Source organism: Scardinius erythrophthalmus (genome assembly GCF_964197995.2).
Source record: "Scardinius erythrophthalmus genome assembly, chromosome: 11".
Classification (NCBI taxonomy): Eukaryota; Metazoa; Chordata; class Actinopteri; order Cypriniformes; family Leuciscidae; genus Scardinius; species Scardinius erythrophthalmus.
The window spans coordinates 6,669,622-6,689,083 of NC_138231.1; the positions used below are offsets into that span (position 1 = coordinate 6,669,622).

At 36.3% G+C, this 19,462-nt stretch overlaps 1 protein-coding gene and 1 long non-coding RNA gene across 2 annotated transcripts in view; one reads left to right on the plus strand and one right to left on the minus strand.

Moving 5' to 3' along the window:
* LOC308698667 overlaps positions 1-5,548 on the minus strand; it is a 21,730-nt gene extending 16,182 nt beyond the window's left edge. Inside the window, exon 1 of the long non-coding RNA XR_014031092.1 lies at positions 4,355-5,548. This is a non-coding gene — a long non-coding RNA (uncharacterized lncRNA). The remainder of the gene's footprint in view (positions 1-4,354) is intronic.
* The window catches only part of klhl29 (kelch like family member 29), a 308,679-nt gene that overhangs the window by 114,202 nt on the left and 175,015 nt on the right, over positions 1-19,462 (plus strand). The window lies entirely within an intron of this gene.

Sequence of the window (19,462 nt, forward strand, 5' to 3'; positions counted from 1 at the left end):
CTCTGTGTTGGTTTGTGTCTGTGGTCACTCTTTTCCGTGTTATCACATTGATTTGGGACTGAAGGCTTTAAGCTTTAAAATAGATGCACAAAGACTTGTATGCTACTGTATATCCCAAGAGTTCTGTGGCCTTATAATGTTTTGTGCGAGGAATAGACCAAAATGAAAGTTATTGAAAATCTTCTTTGAAAGAGAAGTAATGATGTCACATTTGTGAACGAATCATTCTTTAGAATCGGTTCAGTTGATCCAGTTCACAAAAGATCTCTGAATTATTCATTGATGAATTAAACTGATTCAGCTCACTGACTGCAAAACTTCCGAAGACTTGACACAAGTGGTATGGATCACTTTTATGGTATTTTTCGGTTATTTTTATTTTTATTTTAAAGCTTGAAACCTCCAGTGTGATTTGTACAGATCCTCACAGAGAGGGAGTTGCCTTTTCAGCGGATGAGGCTTTTGAACAATTCATGGATGGATTCGAGCTCACCAATCAGGCAATTAATAACACAGCAGCTACCCTTCATTACGGAGACGAGGAGAAGGTCAAAAAACATGCGGTCTCGGCGGTTTCTGCCAACTTCAGATGCGTTCCAGGAAACACATTCAACAAGAAGCAAATGAGAAAGCGAAGATTCATGGTGTCTTCGGTTCTTCTGGGATTATACATCACAGGTTACGGATTGCGTTCATTTCCTCTTGATATTTACCGCTGGTTTATTTCTCCCAGGGGAGAGAGGAGAAAAAGTGAAAGACATGGCAGTGGAATTTGAATCATTAATCCACTGTGCTGTCATCTATCACTCTATGCCATTTAAATCCGAATGGAAAGAGGCAAAAAACCCGGCTCCTCTTCAGAAGTCATGAAGATGAAATATTAATGGTTTCCTGCTTTTTAGTGTTCTGGCCTTGAATACTCAATTTACTATTCACATGTTGATTAGAAAGAAGCAGAATGCATTTTTGAGGGTCAAAATATTGTTGTTCTTCTCATCTACAGTATGTGTTTGATATTTTAAAACCGCGGCACCTGAATGAAGCCAAACCCTCGATCTTTTATAATAAGATCAACGCTTAAACGGAATAACAGCTACAATAATCTTCCAAAAAATCTGATTCGTCCAAAACGTTTCTCAAATTCCTGTTTTGCTGGAGGAAATCAAGAACAAAAGAGAATTTAATGGGATTTTCCAAACAAGCAAAATTAACAACAAAATACAGCCAGTTTAGTCTCATAAAATGTCGTTTGACGCAATATAGTATAGTAGAGAATAACATGTGGTCAACTCTTATTTACCACATTTGTCGGAAAATTGGTGCTGTGTGAAAGCAGTTCGCCCTTGTTTTTCCTTTCTAAGTTCTGCTTTGCCAGTTATACATGATCTACCAGTCTTGTCTGTGCTTTCTTTATTCTTTAAGGAAATCCTTCCTCAGATGAAGTTTAATACAATCCTATTTCATGTTCTTGCCTTACAGATTGGCTAGCTGAAGTTGTGCTCTTGAAGCTAATTCTAATATAAACTCATAACCGTGTATGCATGTGTGTGTGTGTGTGTGTGCGCGCGCAAAAGTCTGATAGCGTTACATCTTGAGTGTCTCGGATCTTTTATTGATAAGATGTTCCTGTTTCAGCCATTTTGATGAAACTTTTAAATACACATCTTTGTTCTGTGTCAGTTCTTGAAAACATTTTTTTTTCTTTGTAGAGCTGTTGAATGGAGGAAAGAAGTCATTGTTCCTGAGACAATACGATTTTGCTACCTTGAGGTCAAAATATGATTGGCAGTAAAAGAGGCTTTGTCACTTGTACTTAACGTACTTTATTAAACATGTACAATGAAGATAAAGCATGTAAATTGAACGTGGAGGCTAGTTTTACAGTTTTACGTAGGATATTTTCCAGACAAGTACTATCTGCACTAAACATTACAGTTTTATTGTGCTGTATAAGTTTGGGTGGAAATATTTGGAGGACTCATCACATGGCGTTCCTCAATAGACCTCAGGAGACACAGTGCTGTAAATGTACTGTACGGAATTTCCAATCCAATTACTTTCCCCATGCAGTCTCCTGTCTTAAACATGAATTACAGGATCTGACTGTGCCTTGTGGGTTTGGATCCATGAGATGTCTTTCCTCCATGTCTTTGTTCAAAGCCAATTCCAAACAGCTCCGGTCAAATCCCAAATTAATTTGTTTGATCTGTTGCCACATCAAATAAATTTGATAGCCCAGTACACAACGGGCAGTGTATTTCCTGTTGGTCGCCACTGGAAGCAGCTTAGTTTTTTTTTTTTTGTGTAGTTGTTTTTAATAATAATATATGAAATATAAAATAATATTTTCTTAAGTTAATATTTGATCTTTTCAATCTGTCATATATATAAACTACACACGTATATATATATATGTGTGTGTGTGTGTATATGTGTGTATGTATATGTATATGTATGTGTGTATATGTATATATATATATATATATATATATATATATATATATATATATATATATATATATATATATATATATATATACTTTTTTTTCAATCTGTCATACAATGTACAAGTGGCATATATAAACTACATAATATATATATATATATATATATATATATATATATATATATATATATATATATATATATATATATATATATATATGATGCGGTAAAATTATATTAATCTCATTACACTTGAACTGGAAGAGGATGCAGAAAAATTAATTTTCACTATTACATTAGAATGACCATTAGAGCAGTAGTGTAATGCTTATTATTTTCATCAGGAGTATAGATTTTTGGCTGTGTCTCCGGTTATTTTTACCCGATTAACCTACACACAGGGGTTCAACTCATATGACACAACAACAGAAAACAAAATACATCATTCTCAATGTGTTAACTATCTTTATTCTTTATTTCTGCATATGAGCTCATGCCAAATAGTGGGTGTGCAGTAAAATTCACTGGTTAAATTAAGCCAAAAGCGATATATTCATTCCATGGATTTCAATGATGGTTCCTTTAATTGGTAATTTTCTCAGTGCTCTGTTCCTTCTCTCATGTTCTGCATACTTTCTTAATTCAAGGTCTTCAATTGTTCTCTTTCAATTTCAATGTATCTCTTTATACTTTAAAAAAATAAAAAGTGGCAATTTATTTTCTGTCCTTAAATGCATGAACAAAATATGTGTATAGCTACCTGACCACCGTATCCATATGTGCTTCATATGGTTATAAAACTCTTTGCATTAATAGACTTCCTTTCACTGTTCTTCCAAGGCTTTCCACTATGCTATAACAAGTGCTGTCAATTTAGCATGAAAATGTGATTAATTATGAAAAATAATATTGTCACTAAACAAATTGTCAGTAAATTTGCAATTAATCATGTCCCCTGACCCGCACGTAACGCATAATGAGATATTTTCCTTTTTTGGAGCAACTGAAGCTTGAATTACCACAGTTTCAGACATCTTTTAACTTGACACAGCCAAAAATGTAGAACTTATAAACTCACTTTTTGTAATATCTATTCAGAGCTTTGTTTCTGCTGAAATACTGAAATGTCTTTTAATTTATTAATCTGGGGAATTTTCTTAAGAAAACTTGATCACAGTTAATTGTGATTTAACTGGAATATCAAGTCAATCATTATTTTTTAATCTATTAACAGTATTAATAGTTTGCACCATGGATTTGCTTCCATTCAGGCTAGAGCATGAATGAGGTCAAACAATGAAGTTGGGCGATGAGTTCAGGCTCATAATTGGCATTCCAGTTCATCCAAAAGGTGTTGAATGGTGTTCCGGTCAGTGCTTTGGCCAGGTAAATCAAGTATATGCACTGTATATATATATATATATATATATATATATATATATATATATTCTTCAACAGAGTCTTGCTGTTTGTTCCACACTGAGCTATTTATACAGAACAGAGGTTTACAGATCCAACAGAGGTTTATAGTCCAAGACCATGTAGCCCATCAGTTGAACAAAAGAGCAAATCTTATGTTAAAGCCCCTAGTGCTTTCTAAATACCGTTTAAAGGTGTAGTTGTTTAAGCAATCTACCTAGTTGATTTCTGCACACCAGTACACTGAAAACTCACAAAAATCAGCTTATTGAAATAACCTGTTGTCCAGGTTTACATGCAAACCAATAACCCGACAACGCAAGTAAACCACATTTCCAAGACTTTATTAATAAATCAGGTTATTTCCCGGTAGCGATGTCAAACCTAATAATTTTCGTATCTGACTCTGATTATTTTATGTGTTGGTTGTAATGTTATAAAGCATTAAAGAACGAAGAAGAGTATTGCAACATGTCAGCGGGAAACTTACGGCTCATATATGATCCTCTCATGCAGTTAATGATGCAGCATTTTGACTGTAGGCTCCCACTTCTTCTTCTGCTGCACGAGATGAGAGCACTTTTATAATTTTTGGGGTCAAGAAACAGTCTGGGTTTGCGATATATTTCCTCCACACTTTCTGCAAAACGCTTGCTCTGTCTGCTCCTAAATCCAAAGTAAGGATGCATTCCTTACACATGTGCACTTCAGTAAGCCGACAGAAAACAGGTTAATGCATTTACATGCTGGGCGAAATTGGCGTAAGGGGCAAAAATCTAGCTGTGACAGTCGGTTTATTCCAATAAAGGAAAACGGGTTAACTCGTGCATTGTCAGCTTATTATGCATAATCGGGTTAAGAACGTGCCTCACTCACTGAATCCTTCAAAAGAAAAATGAGACATCCAAGCAAATAAAATCATTGTAAAATGTTGCATTTTGTTGCAAGAATTTGCCCATCCCTGTCAGCTTTGTTTTGTGTCCTTTTTTTGAACAGTCGAAAAACACGTGGTAGGGTCTCGTCGATTTGGACGGTTATGTTGAACAGAAGGTCAGAGCCTTAGGGAAGCACGTGGGACGGACCTGCCCTGCTGCAGGCCTACACGGTCATCTTGGATCCCATTCTGGAAACCTCTGTTCTTTATAAATAGCTCAGTGTGGACCTGACGAGACTCCGTTGAAGAATGTTCCAGAGAGAGAGAGGGCCTCGAGGCGTATGGGCATCAGATGTGTGGAAGATTCATAGAAACTCTGACAGTCTCACTGTGTAATCCACCAGATTGATTTTTCAGTCCGATATGAAAGACAAAGCCCATCTGTGGTGTTGTAGAGACACTCCAGTGGCTGCAGAAAGAGGCTGGTGAGGTTGTTTGTGAACCTTTTGCACCTAGCCTCCGAGAGAGACTAGCGGTAGCATCCTGATTAGCATTTTTCGACACCAAAAGATGAGCCCTGGTGCTGAGTGAGTTGCAAAAGTATTGCCCTAATAGTGTGTTTCTGGCAGAGTGTCTGGAAGACAAGTGTAGATCTTGTTCTTTTTTCCTCTGGCTCTGTTGTGGAACTGACAGTTCCAACAGTTGTAGAAATAAGAAATGTGACGTATAAGCAGCATGCGTGTCAGCCTTTTCCTGTTCTGCTCCCCTCTTTCTTGCACTCGCTCTGTCTCCGTTTCCAAATATCTGGGCGGTACGTGCACTTCCTCGTGGAGGGCGTTTGTAGGAGTTGTCTGACCTTATGCATGCCTGTGTGAAATTGGTTTGTTCATCCATTGTTTCTGAGTGGCAGATATGTAATGCATGATAGTGTCGGTCTCAGATCCTCCTAATGCATCCGGAAGAAAGTTTATTTTTGGTGATGGGATGTCAGACATCCAGGGGTTAAGGTAAAGTCAACAAACTACTGTTGTGCACTTTCACAGTGCTTTTATGTTAATCGTGCAGATGTTGATGGAACAGAGGGAGTGTTTGGGGAAACTGTTTGGAAACCAGGATTGTATGGCATTCAGATTTAAATTCCAACGTAGCAAACAGGATGCATGCAATGAAGTAAGATGGATGGATGGATGGATGGATGGATGGATGGATGGATGGATGGATGGATGGATGGATGGATGGATGGATGGATGGATGGATAGATAGATAGATAGATAGATAGATAGATAGATAGATAGATAGATAGATAGATAGATAGATAGATAGATAGATAGATAGATAGATAGATAGATGGGTAAACAAATAAATGGATGGATGGATGGATGGATGGATGGATGGATGGATAGATGGGCAAACAAATGCATGGATGGATAGATAGATAGATAGATAGATAGATAGATAGATAGATAGATAGATAGATAGATAGATAGATAGATAGATAGATAGATAGATAGATAGATAGATAGATAGATAGATAGATAGATAGATAGATAGATGGGTAGATGGGTAGATGGGTAAACAAATAAATGGATGGAGGGATGGATGGATGGATGGGCAAACATGCATAGATAGATAGATAGATAGATAGATAGATAGATAGATAGATAGATAGATAGATAGATAGATAGATAGATAGATAGATAGATAGATAGGTAAACAAATGCATGGATAGATAGATAGATAGATAGATAGATAGATAGATAGATAGATAGATAGATAGATAGATAGATAGATAGATAGATAGATAGATAGATAGATAGATAGATAGATAGATAGATAGATAGATAGATATAGATATAGATAGATAGATAGATAGATTAGAGGTTAAAATTAAAAGTTTATATTGCAAACAGTATATTATTTGTCTCATAGTGAGTTTGCATGTAGAATACAGTATGCTTCTAAATGAACAATTACTATTCAGTGTTGATCTGTGAATGTGAGGTTACACTTGATCTTGCTCCGCTGCCTCTACCTGAAAAGGTCAGTGGCTCGTTGCCACCATTTAAAAAGGTCATTTTTTAGCACAGGACCTCTCGGGCAGCGCACAGCGAGAGGACGAGCTGTCTCTTCTGCGCTTTAATGGACGTCTGGGAGGAATGCAGTGAGTTCGTTTTCACTGACAGATTCTTTGTAAGCAACACCATTACTGCAACCTCACGGATACCCGGAGGTTCTCTTGCCAACAACTATAAAAATGACGGTCCATGGGGCCATTAATTTCACATAGAACTCTTTCTCCATTTTGCATGTTAGATTGAATTGCAACAGGATGTCCTTGGGGTCCTTTTTGAGTGTCAGGAAAGCATCCTTTATGAGTGTAAATTAGAGCAGAAGTCACACAAAGTCTTGTTTCTGTGCTGAAGAATTGCTCTCATAGACTTCCACCTCAACCATTCCAACTAACAGCCGACATTCATGTCCAAAAATACGCCACATACAAGTCCACCAGGTTCGGTAACCTTTCATTTTCTTGTCTTTAATTTCATAGAAAATCAAATCAGTTTAAAATGCGAACCCAGTATGAGACCGCTGGAATCTGAAGCCTGCATTTGGCATTTGGCATTCAATCACGATCATTCGGCTCGTCCAAAGGATCCACTGATGGGAGCGAGGCCTTTCAAATCGCCATTTATTCAATCAAATTTCTGCCGTTTCAAAAAGAGCAGCAGGAGCTCTGGCCTGGTTCAAAAAGCCCAGTGTCCGAATGCACCCATGCTGGGCTGAGGCGTTGTGTCATTTGGTTCATTGGCCGGAAAAAGTGGCGTCTCTCAGGTCACTCCACCATGGCAAAATAAATAACTGGCATTTAAAAAAAGGTCCAGACAGTAAAACTTGACATTCAGTGGACTGTCATCTTTAAGGTTAACTTTAAGGAAAAGCTGATAACAGCACCTTCAAACCTGCGGAGTAAAATATCATTAAGATCTGTTTTCCAAAGCTGAAGATCTTACGCAATGCAAAGGGTCAAACGCACATGTATGCAAAAAGTCATTGCATGTTTTAAATCAGGGTTTTACATTAAACATCTGGTGGCTATGAAGAAGTAACTATATAGTGTGTAATGTACTGTAGTCTTTACTTATCTTGCATTTACACACACACACACACACACACACACACACACACACACACACACACACAAGTATGTACACATGTATATATACATATACTAACAAATGCTCATTTAAAATATAAATATTTATATGTATATACATATTTATATAAAGACTTCAAATGCAAAAACCTCTAAGTCCATCTGACATTTTTCTTTTAAATTAGTTTTTTAATTTTACTCTCATAAGTGACATTTTTTTTTTAAATAATGCATCTCAATATCAGACTAAAAACATTTTTATTACAATTAAAGTGAAATTGCTGAACCTAAATATAGGAGCCTGATAAAAATGCTAATTTAAAAGCAAATTGTCAGACGGACTTGTAGGTTTTTGCATCTGAAGTCTTCACACACACACGTGCACACACACACACACACACGCGTACTTAAGCATATTTGTTTTTTAGACGCCTATTCATTTTGCTTTCAACTGTGCATCCTCATATGGTTAATTGCATTTTGCATTTAGCATTGTTTTGCACTGCTGTCGGCCCTGCCTGCCTATTTTATGAATACATGGACTTTCAACACAAAACATATCCATTATTTACCCTCTAAAGGCTGTAGCTTAGCAAAAAGTCATTTGAAAATGAACAGATCCTTTAAGTATTTCATAAAATATATCAGACTGCAGTCCGAGGCTTGATGGTTGTACGTGATCTCCATTTGATTTTGAAACAAAGAGGAGCAGTGACTGAACTGCCTTCACATGGGCCGATGGTGAGTAATGCTGCTCCTCACCGGGCTTTGAAAGACACCAGATTCGTTTGTCTACATTTCCAATTGAATGCGTCTAATGGCAGTAGCAGTGCTTTGTTAAAGTTTGTCTGGGGCCACTGTGCAGCAGGAGAAATCGATAACCAATTGACCGTGATTTCATAGCCTTTAATTTTGTTCCATGAAAGGTTCAAGGAAAGACTTTCATCAGTATTGTCCTTCCAAAGTATACAAAGAGGCTAGCATTGTTTAACATAATATAGTCTTTGGAGCAAATACAGTATGATAGAAAAATATGTCTCTTTATATAAACTTATATAAATATTGAAATAATATTATTAATAATATTTGAAAAATGTACATATCATTTATGTATAATTAATAATAAATTGTTATTTTTATTATTATTGTGTACCATTTGATTGCACTGACAATTCATTTCATTTGTATTGTACTTTTCACAATCTGTGTTGTTTCAAAGTAGCTTTACAGAAAATTGTGCCTTAATGTCATTTGTGAGCAATGTGAGCAAGCCGAAGGCGCCAAATATCGATGGTTATCGGACGACTGGCTCTAAATGCATAATTTTGGGTCCCAGTCCTACGCTGTGCTTCACTGGGAGTCTGAGATCATTATGTGGACTGTTTGCATTGGTAAACGCATTTTGTTGTTTTGGAGACATTAAGCTTTCAATCAATACAGTGTAGTTTTGATTTACCTGAAAGTAAACCGGTAAGACTTCGAACACAAATTAAGACATTTTAATAAAATAAGGGATTTCTGTCCCTCCATTGACAGTCAACGCAACTACAACTTTGACGCTTCAGAAACGAATCCATATGAATTTAGCGGTTTAGTCCAAATTTTCTGAAGAGGCTCGATCACTTTATATGAAGAACAGTTTTTATTGGGGCTTTTATTCACATATAAACATTGATCAACTCACACATCAGTTATGGTAAACAAAAGATCAAGTATGTTCTCTTGATGTGCAAGAACCAATGAGGTTCATTCTCGTGTTATGCAGCAGTTTAAGCTTCTACAAGAACCAATGAGGTTCATTCTTGTGTTACACAGCAGTTTAAGCTTCTACAAGAGCCAATGAGGTTCATTCTTGTGTTACACAGCACGTTTGAGCTTCTACAAGAGCCAATGAGGTTCATTCTCGTGTTACACAGCAGTTTAAGCTTCTACAAGAACCAATGAGGTTCATTCTCGTGTTACACAGCAGTTTGAGCTTCTGCAACAACCAATGAGGTTCATTCTCATGTTACACAGCAGTTTAAGCTTCTACAAGAGCCAATGAGGTTCATTCTCGTGTTATACAGCACGTTTGAGCTTCTGCAACAACCAATGAGGTTCATTCTCATGTTACACAGCAGTTTAAGCTTCTACAAGAGCCAATGAGGTTCATTCTTGTGTTACACAGCAGTTTAAGCTTCTACAAGAACCAATGAGGTTCATTCTCGTGTTACACAGCAGTTTGAGCTTCTACAAGAGCCAATGAGGTTCATTCTCGTGTTACACAGCAGTTTAAGCTTCTACAAGAACCAATGAGGTTCATTCTCGTGTTACACAGCAGTTTGAGCTTCTACAAGAGCCAATGAGGTTCATTCTCGTGTTATACAGCACATTTGAGCTTCTGCAACAACCAATGAGGTTCATTCTCATGTTACACAGCAGTTTAAGCTTCTACAAGAGCCAATGAGGTTCATTCTTGTGTTACACAGCACGTTTGAGCTTCTACAAGAGCCAATGAGGTTCATTCTCATGTTACACAGCAGTTTAAGCTTCTACAAGAGCCAATGAGGTTCATTCTCATGTTACACAGCAGTTTAAGCTTCTACAAGAGCCAATGAGGTTCATTCTTGTGTTACACAGCACGTTTGAGCTTCTACAAGAGCCAATGAGGTTCATTCTCGTGTTACACAGCAGTTTAAGCTTCTACAAGAACCAATGAGGTTCATTCTCGTGTTACACAGCAGTTTGAGCTTCTGCAACAACCAATGAGGTTCATTCTCATGTTACACAGCAGTTTAAGCTTCTACAAGAGCCAATGAGGTTCATTCTCGTGTTATACAGCACGTTTGAGCTTCTGCAACAACCAATGAGGTTCATTCTCATGTTACACAGCAGTTTAAGCTTCTACAGGAGCCAATGAGGTTCATTCTTGTGTTACACAGCAGTTTAAGCTTCTACAGGAGCCAATGAGGTTCATTCTCATGTTACACAGCAGTTTAAGCTTCTACAAGAGCCAATGAGGTTCATTCTCATGTTACACAGCAGTTTAAGCTTCTACAAGAACCAATGAGGTTCATTCTCGTGTTATACAGCACGTTTGAGCTTCTGCAAGAGCCAATGAAGTTCATTCTTGTGTTACACAGCAGTTTAAGCTTCTACAAGAGCCAATGAGGTTCATTCTCGTGTTATACAGCACGTTTGAGCTTCTACAAGAACCAATAAGGTTCTACATCCATGGAAACTTTTCATTGCACAAAAAGTTCCATAGTGGAAAAAGGTTCTTAACGATGATTAAAATGTTCTTTACACTAAGAAAAAATTGTTATTTTAAGAACTGTTTACTGAAAGGTTCTTTGGGGAATCCAACATATTTTTTGGCATTGCTGTGAAAATCAAGTTGAAGATTTCTTTTCTTGCATGCCATGCATTTAATCTCTTGAACATTTGTTATTAAATATTGTAAAGATCTGGTTAGTTGTGGTTTGAGAAGATTGTAGGAGGAACTTGTTTTTTCATTGGTGACATCTGTGCTTCTCTGCTCTTGAGCAGCACCAGTCATCACTGCTAGCTAGTGTCTTTATCTCTTCTCTGCATATATGCTCCTCAACCCATGCGAATTCTCAGGAGAAGCCTGATCGTGAGCTGTCATCTTAATAAGCAACACATTAATAAAAGATGAGCTTCAAGGTGCACGTGAACATCATGTGAAGTGTGGGGGCGGCTCAATCATGGCAGACCGATGTGGTTCCCCTTGTCGCTGTGGTTGAGTACAGTAGCAACTCAGTTATTCTTCATTACTATAATATAAAAAAATATTTCTAAATTTACAGTAAAAAAATAAAAAATAAATAGCAGCTGTGGTTGTCAGAAATTCACCAGGTTTTCTGTTTCACAGGATGCATGTATATTTAACTTTAAACCATATATTTCATTAGTTGATATAATGTTAATATTGAGCTACCAAAATCTGCCTATTTACCTTAAAATGTACTGATGACCTCCACATTAAAACTCAATAGAAAGTCACATGATGAATCAGAGTTGTAAAACATGGCCAATGCTCAAATATAGATTGTGGACAGGGTCAAAACACTCATGACACTAAAATAATACAATAAACAAATAACTAAATGACATAAAATATTACACAAAACACCCTAATGTACATGACTGATAAGAAAAATAATAAGAAAAAAAATCCTAAATTATTTATATAAAATCTAAATTATATGTGATGTGTAACATTTTTAATTAGCTTTTATTTTTATGTTAATTTTTGTTTGTCATTTTCTTAAGTGCTTGTCATATTATTATTATTTTTTAAATATTGCTGTTTAGATTTAATTATTTTTTTATTCCAGTTTTAGCTAGTTTTACTGTTTATATATATTAGTTAATAATTTTATTTTATTTCCAAGGTGACATTTCTTATTTTCATTTAGTTGCAGTTTTTCCAACTAGAATTTATATTTTATTTGATTTCAGCTTTATTTCAGTTAACAGAAATGTTTTAACGATAATAACTCAGCTTTTGGGAATGTCCTTTTACTGTTTTCCACCCTAAATCATATGGTAATTCACAGATTTGACAGTATTTGACAGTAAAATGGCATCTAATGCGCTGATAAACCATTTACAGGTTTTCCCCGTAAATAACTTACAGTTAACCAGTTCACGTTTTAATGCAGCACAGAATTCTTCTGTAAAAATTCTCCAAAAATGTTTACAGTCATAAATTCATAAATGATGTCATATCCTAGTGGTTGAAAAGAACAATGCGCTGTTGTGAGCATTGTGATGCTCAAGGTGCATGTTTGCGATTCCCCTGACACTATTGCACGATCACACTGACATACTGTATTTGCCCTGATCTCACACACACGCAACCCCTTCCATTCATTCAATCCATTACCGGTAGACATAAACATCATCCAAGTTTATGAGTCATATCTCAGTTTTGTGCCTGTAGAAAAGCAAACAGCCCGTAGACTCTCTAGGGGAGCTATTTGCGTGGCACTTTTCTCTGGTGTGTGCCGCTCTGTGGTGTGCGCTTCCCGTGCCCCTGTCTTTCTTATCAACGCCATCTACAAATGGAGCAGAGACGTTTGAAGGTCATAATGAAATTAGAAGTATTTCATCATGCCCTTGTGGAGAGAGTAAAGCGCAAGAGAGTGCAATAAATATTTTTGAACGAGGGCAGTGCCCGATCATTTCTTTCCACTCTGTGTGATATATTATCAGTGTAGTTTTTTTTTCTACCTATGCTGCTGGGAAGGTATTACAACATAGATTTTTATGATTCATCAGCGATTAAATCGATGCTGTTTGAGTTCATGCGCTCATATTTTTTAAGCTTCTGAGAAGCCCCACATCGCACAGTGTCGTTAGGTTACTGGCATTACCATAAGAAAGCGTTGTGGGAAAATGTCCTTGACGTTTACTCTTTCACTGTAAGATCACTAAAGCAAAGTTTGCAAGTAATGCCTAATAGAGATGCAAATATCAGGTTGAATGGGCGGACGACGTCTCTCTCGGATAGTGGCATCTTGGCGCAAGTATCAGAAATAAAGCTTTCTGGTTTGTGCTCTTGGTAATTCTGGGTTTTTATTTGCTTTTGCTAATGTAGCAACAGTAGTGATATATATGCAAATGTGTTAGAGGAAGGTTCTTTAACCAATACACTTTAAATTAGCATTTTAACTATATAATGGGGTTTTTGTTTTATGGAAAGAAGGTGCAAGATGCTCATCCAGGCTGCATTTATTGGATAAAAAATACAATAAATATTATAATATTGTGAAATATTATTACAATGTACAAGAACTGATTTCTATTTGAATATGTTTTAAAATATAATTTATTCCTGTGATGCAAAGCTGTATTTTCTGCATCATTACTCCAGTCTTCAGTCACATGATCCTTCAGAAATCATTCTAATTTGATGATTTGCTGCTTAAGAAACATCTCTTATTATTATCAAAATCATGATAGCTATATATATATATCTTTAGGATTTTTTGTTGTTGTAGCAAACACTCTATTTGCATATTCAAATAATGCTCTTTTATGTTCCCAAATCGGAGCCTAAGATATAATTTCAAATCGTTTTATTCGTTGTCTCATATTTTGTCTTTTAAATCAACAGCCCTCCAAGTTTCAATATGTCATTGTAACGAATACAGGGCTGAGAGAGAAATTTAATTAGTTCTGAACAAATGGCGACTAATTATTTAAAGAGACTTAGCGTAATTATGTATTTGTGTTCGACCCATTTGTTAGAGACAAGGTGTGACAATAGAACATTTAATTACTTTTTTTTGTCTTATTAAAAACTACTAACCATCATGTATGAGTCAGAAATGATGGCTGTTATTGCTGCCATTACGAAGGGCTGATATGAAATATGTGGACACTGTCTTGAAGGGCTGAAAACGTCTCCATGCTGCTCGGCAAAGGCAAAGGCAGTTTTGGTTTTCTTTTTTGTTCTCTTTTGACTTCTAAAGAGTCTGACTCCCCGTGCCCTTCAAGAGGCAGGGTGACGCATCATTACAAGGTAATATGTTCCTGCTTTAGGCACCGGCATTTTGATTTATTTCTTGTAAGAGAAAAAAAAGATTAATATTTATACGCTGTGATGGGTGGGGAAACATTTAGGCAGTTGTTTTTATTCAGATCATTTAAATTTGTAATATGTAGGGTAAAATTTTGAAGAGAACTGTGATGCGAGCTGCATACGCCGCTGGTTAATGAGATGTATGAACAGCGTGGTGGAGGGAGGAAGAAAAACTCTTTTAGCAGCTGAACATGCAGGAGTGTTCATAAGCAGAATTTTGGGAGCGAATGCCTTGTGCGAGCTTAAAGGATGCTTCATAGATGCAGGCGTTTCGAATCGGCTTTCCACTCAGATCACGGCGGGGGGGTGTAACGTTAACACCAGAGTAAATCACCAGAGTAAGTTACCTGTTCATACAAAGAGAATGTGTTTAAATTGAGCAGATGACTCTTCTGTTAGTATTATCAAAACTAAATCTTTTATTTTTTAGAGTGAGCAGTGTGTGTTGTGAAAATACAGTATACACATAAAAATGTGTAGGTGACACTCGAAAAATTAGAATATCGTTCATTTATTTCAGTAATTGAACTTAAAAGGTGAAACTAATGTATTATATAGACTCATTACATGCAAAGTGAGATATTTCAAGCCTTTATTTGTTATAATTTTGATGATTATGGCTTACAGCTTATGAACATTTTCAAAATTTCGGAGATTTTGAATTTGGAGTTTTCATAAGCTGTAAACCATAATCATCAAAATTATAATAAATAAAGGCTTGAAATATCTCACTTTGCATGTAATGAGTCTATATAATACATTAGTTTCACCTTTTAAGTTCAATTACTGAAATAAATGAACTTTTGCACGATATTCTAATTTTTCAAGTTTCACCTGTATATATATATATGTGTGTGTGTGTGCGTGTGTGTGTGTGTATGTATGGCCTGGTAAACCCCTCATTGACAAAATGTCTCCACAAAGTTGTCAATATCCGCAATCCTTGTCCTTGTGGAGGCATTTTTTGGTCCCCATGAGGAAAACAGCTTATAAATCAAACCAAGTGATGTTTTTTGAAAAAGTAAAACTGCAGATAGTTTTGTGTGATGGTAGGTTTAGGGGTTGTGTTAGTTTAAGGGGATAGAATATGCAGTTTGTACAGTATAAAAATCATTATGATTTTGGAAAGTCCCCATAAATCATGAAAACACAGTGTGTGTGTGTGTGTGTGTGTGTGTGTGTGTGTCTATGTGTGAGTGTGTTTACACTTTTGTAGCATTTTCCCCAAACTCATTCATTTCTAGTCTTAGTTAAGGTTTCTTGCATCAAAATCAGCCATAGTTTATATTTTCATGATTTTTTCCCCACCACCTCTTTCATCTTTGCAATTAGTTTTTGCTTTTTCTGTATCAGCCTAGTTCATTCTATGCACAGTATGTTGCTGAATAGGTCTTGATATATAAACATCGGCGGTCATGATTATGATTTCACCATCATGATTTCTGAATAGGGCTGCAACAACTAATCAATAAAATTGATTATAATTGATAATGACAATAATAATAATAAAAAAAAAATTGATTAGTCTGCATGCTGTGCACGGAAAGCATCCGCAGTCACGTCGTTTTAAAGTAGTTAATATCGCATTTTTATGGACAAAACACAGAGGACACAGAGTGAGTAAAGGTGCGTGAGAATGAGGAGAATGAAACATGAGAATGCAATATGAAGCGCTTCAACAAAAGCAATTTTATTTTAATAAATAAAAATGAATATAAGTAATTAATAATTTTTGTATTTTACATCCGACTAATCAAAGAAATAATGGACAAATGATTCAAAAATCTTAGAACGGCCCTGTTTCTGAACGAGCTTAGTTTTCATAAATGGTTTGGGTGTAAAGGGTGTTTTCCGTGATCAGGCGTCTTTAAAATATCTCGTGCGAGTGTTCACTCCTTCAGCCTGTGTGTGTGTGTGTTGTGTCCCCACGGTCGGGCCGCTCAGAGTTGTCACCTCGGGTCGCTGCTGAGTGTGCCAGCTCACATCGATCGACTGGCCCTCGAGGGTCGTCACGTCCTCGGGCCACGCTCACTGATGCAGGACGACAGCGTCTCCAGAGAAACATCGCCATGTCTTCGTGTGTGTATCATATGCTCCCCTGATAAAGCCAGCTAATTCACCATTGACCGGCAAAATGCATCTGTAACCAAATCATGTCCTTTCAGCGTGCATCATGCTCTTGTTTGCCGCAGTCACGACGTAATTGAAACAAATATTTCCATCATTTTGTTATTGGGACATTATGGGGCTGCCTACGTGCGTTTTATTTCTTTGACATTTGGCCCTAAGCGCTGCGGTCGCGGGACTTTTTGCCATCCGTGGCAGAAGATGGATGATGGCCTCGAGTGAGTAACGCTGAAAAATGGTCTCTGCGTCCACTCTCAAATATACTGCCTCATTTCATCAGTTTTAACAACCTCATTTAAACGCACTTAATGACTCTTCCAAATGTCCGGGTGGAGGAATGGATTCGCAGGCTATTCTCCGAGGGTTGTGTCCTCAACATCCGCATGCATCTCCATTACAGAGCGATCGCACTAGAATGCAGATACGCACCAATTATGGGCCGTAGAGTAAAAGGCCATTGCAGAAAACACTGTGGCTGTTCGTAACCGTTTCGGTTTTTTGGAGCCTTCTTACAGTGCCGTTACTTCACGTCACCATTTTTACTCTTGTTTCTTATTACTTTTCCATGCAGGTGATTTGTCATGATTACTGGATTCTCTCTCATGGGAGATGGATTTAGACTTTGGTGGATGATGATGTCTAAGTAGCCGTATGGTTACTGGCTTACTTCTCGATTGATCATTATTAGTAGTAGTAGCTGTTGTAGTGGTCATATTAATAGAAATGATCAAATAAAACATTGTTTAAAGTCAATGTCAAATACCTGTGATATCAACAATAATAATATAAAAAAATAAATACTATAATATCATATCGTTAGCCTCATAGCATAATTATGAGGCTAAAGATATATCAACACAAACACGTTTCTGAAAGAGGTCTCTTCTGCTCACCAAGGCTGTGTTTATTTAATCAAAAATACTGTCATATTGCAAAATATTATTACAAATTAAAATAGCTGTTTTTATTTGAATACATTTTATTATGTAATTTATCACTTTGATGCAAAGCTGAATTTCCAGCATCATAACTCCAGCCTTCAGTGTCACATGATCCTTCAGAAATCATTCTAATATGACGATTTGAGGCTCAATAAACATTTATTATTATTATCAATGTTTAAAACAGTTATGCTGCTTAATATTTATGAGGAAATTGTGGTACTTTTTTCAAGATTCATTGATTAATAGAAAGTTCAATGCAAAGTATTTATTTGCATTTATCAACTTTATTTATTACATTTATTGAAGCATAATGTCACTTTTGATCAAATTATTTTTTTTACCACAAATGTTTGAATGGTATCATTGTTTCCACAAAAATGTTAAGCAGATAAACTATTTTCAACATTGATAATAATAATATTAATAAGATGATGAAGAAGAAATGTTTCTTGAGCAGCAAATCCGCATATTAGAATGATTTCTGAAGGATCATGTGACACTGAAGACTGGAGTAATAATAATAGTAGTATAGTTACTAATAGTAGAGCATAGTAGTTTTTTGTAATAGTATATTGTAATAATACTTCACAATATTACTGTTTTACTGTATTTTTAATAAATCAATTCAGCCTTGGAGAGTATATAATTATGATAATAAATGTATGATATTATTTATTGTTGATATCGCAGGATTTTGAACAATGCTTTATTTTATTATTTCTATTAATATGATTGCTTCAATTGAAAAAAAAGATCCTAGTCCTTTTGTACGTTTATTCACGTTTAGACGTTATTTTTGTTGCTGCTCACTTGTTTGCAAAGCTTGGGATATAATACATCAGTTGCATGAACTACTTCTTTTGGGCTCTTTGTGGAATCTTCATAAAATGTTTTCCATGAAAACTATGAGTTTACAGGTTTAGAAGCACATGAGGGTGAAGTTTCTTCTGAAACATCAGTCACAGCACGAGAGTGTTTTATGAATATGTAATTTCAGCGTCTCTGCTCATATACGGCTCATTTCTGCAGCTCTTTACCGATTTCAATCTGCACTCAGTGAACTGTTTTCAGGTATTACAAAAGCCTTTAATTACTTGCTCACTTAAATCAGATAAAGTGTATCTAGACTTAATTACTATCGGTGAAGAGGTCCACGTGAATGATACAAACAATTAGCTTCAGTTTAGACGCCAGTGCGCATTGAAAGGACACCAGTCCCATACATCAATATGCCAAAGTGACGCATTGTTTAAGGCGGTGTGCATCTAAACAGCATTTCATATTTACTAAAACAAACTGAATCCAGCTGATTTAAGAAGTTTATAGATATATGATTTGTGTCGATTAATCACCATTTGGAATTTGGATGCGATTTACAATTAATTAGCCATTTCTAATTTATGATCATTACTTAAGCAATTATTAATTATAATAATTTGATTTTATTGGTAGAGTTTTGAAGCAGAAGTGCTCAGTTCGCCTGATGTTGCAGTTGCATCCTGCGGTGGGAGACACGCTTCTTCATTTTCCTGATAGATAAGTGGATGCTAGTTAGAGGGACACATTTGTAATTGATCTTTCTGCCATCATTTTATTACTTCTGCACAACATCTCATAGGACTGAAACTGTCTCATTAGTGTGTGTGTGTGTGTGTGTGTGTGTGTGTGTGTGTGTGTGTGTGTGTGTGTGTGTGTGTGTGTGTGTGTGTGTTTGTTTTTGTGGTTTACGAGGACTTTTGACCTGAATACGCACCAGCACTATGGGGACATTTGGGTTTATGAGGACAGAGGCCATGTCCTCATAAATCCGACAGCGTAGATGTCATTTACTACGTTCCAGACGCTCCCTCTCAAAGTTTGGCGCCATGTCCTTACATACCACAAAACCCTGAAATTTTACCATACAC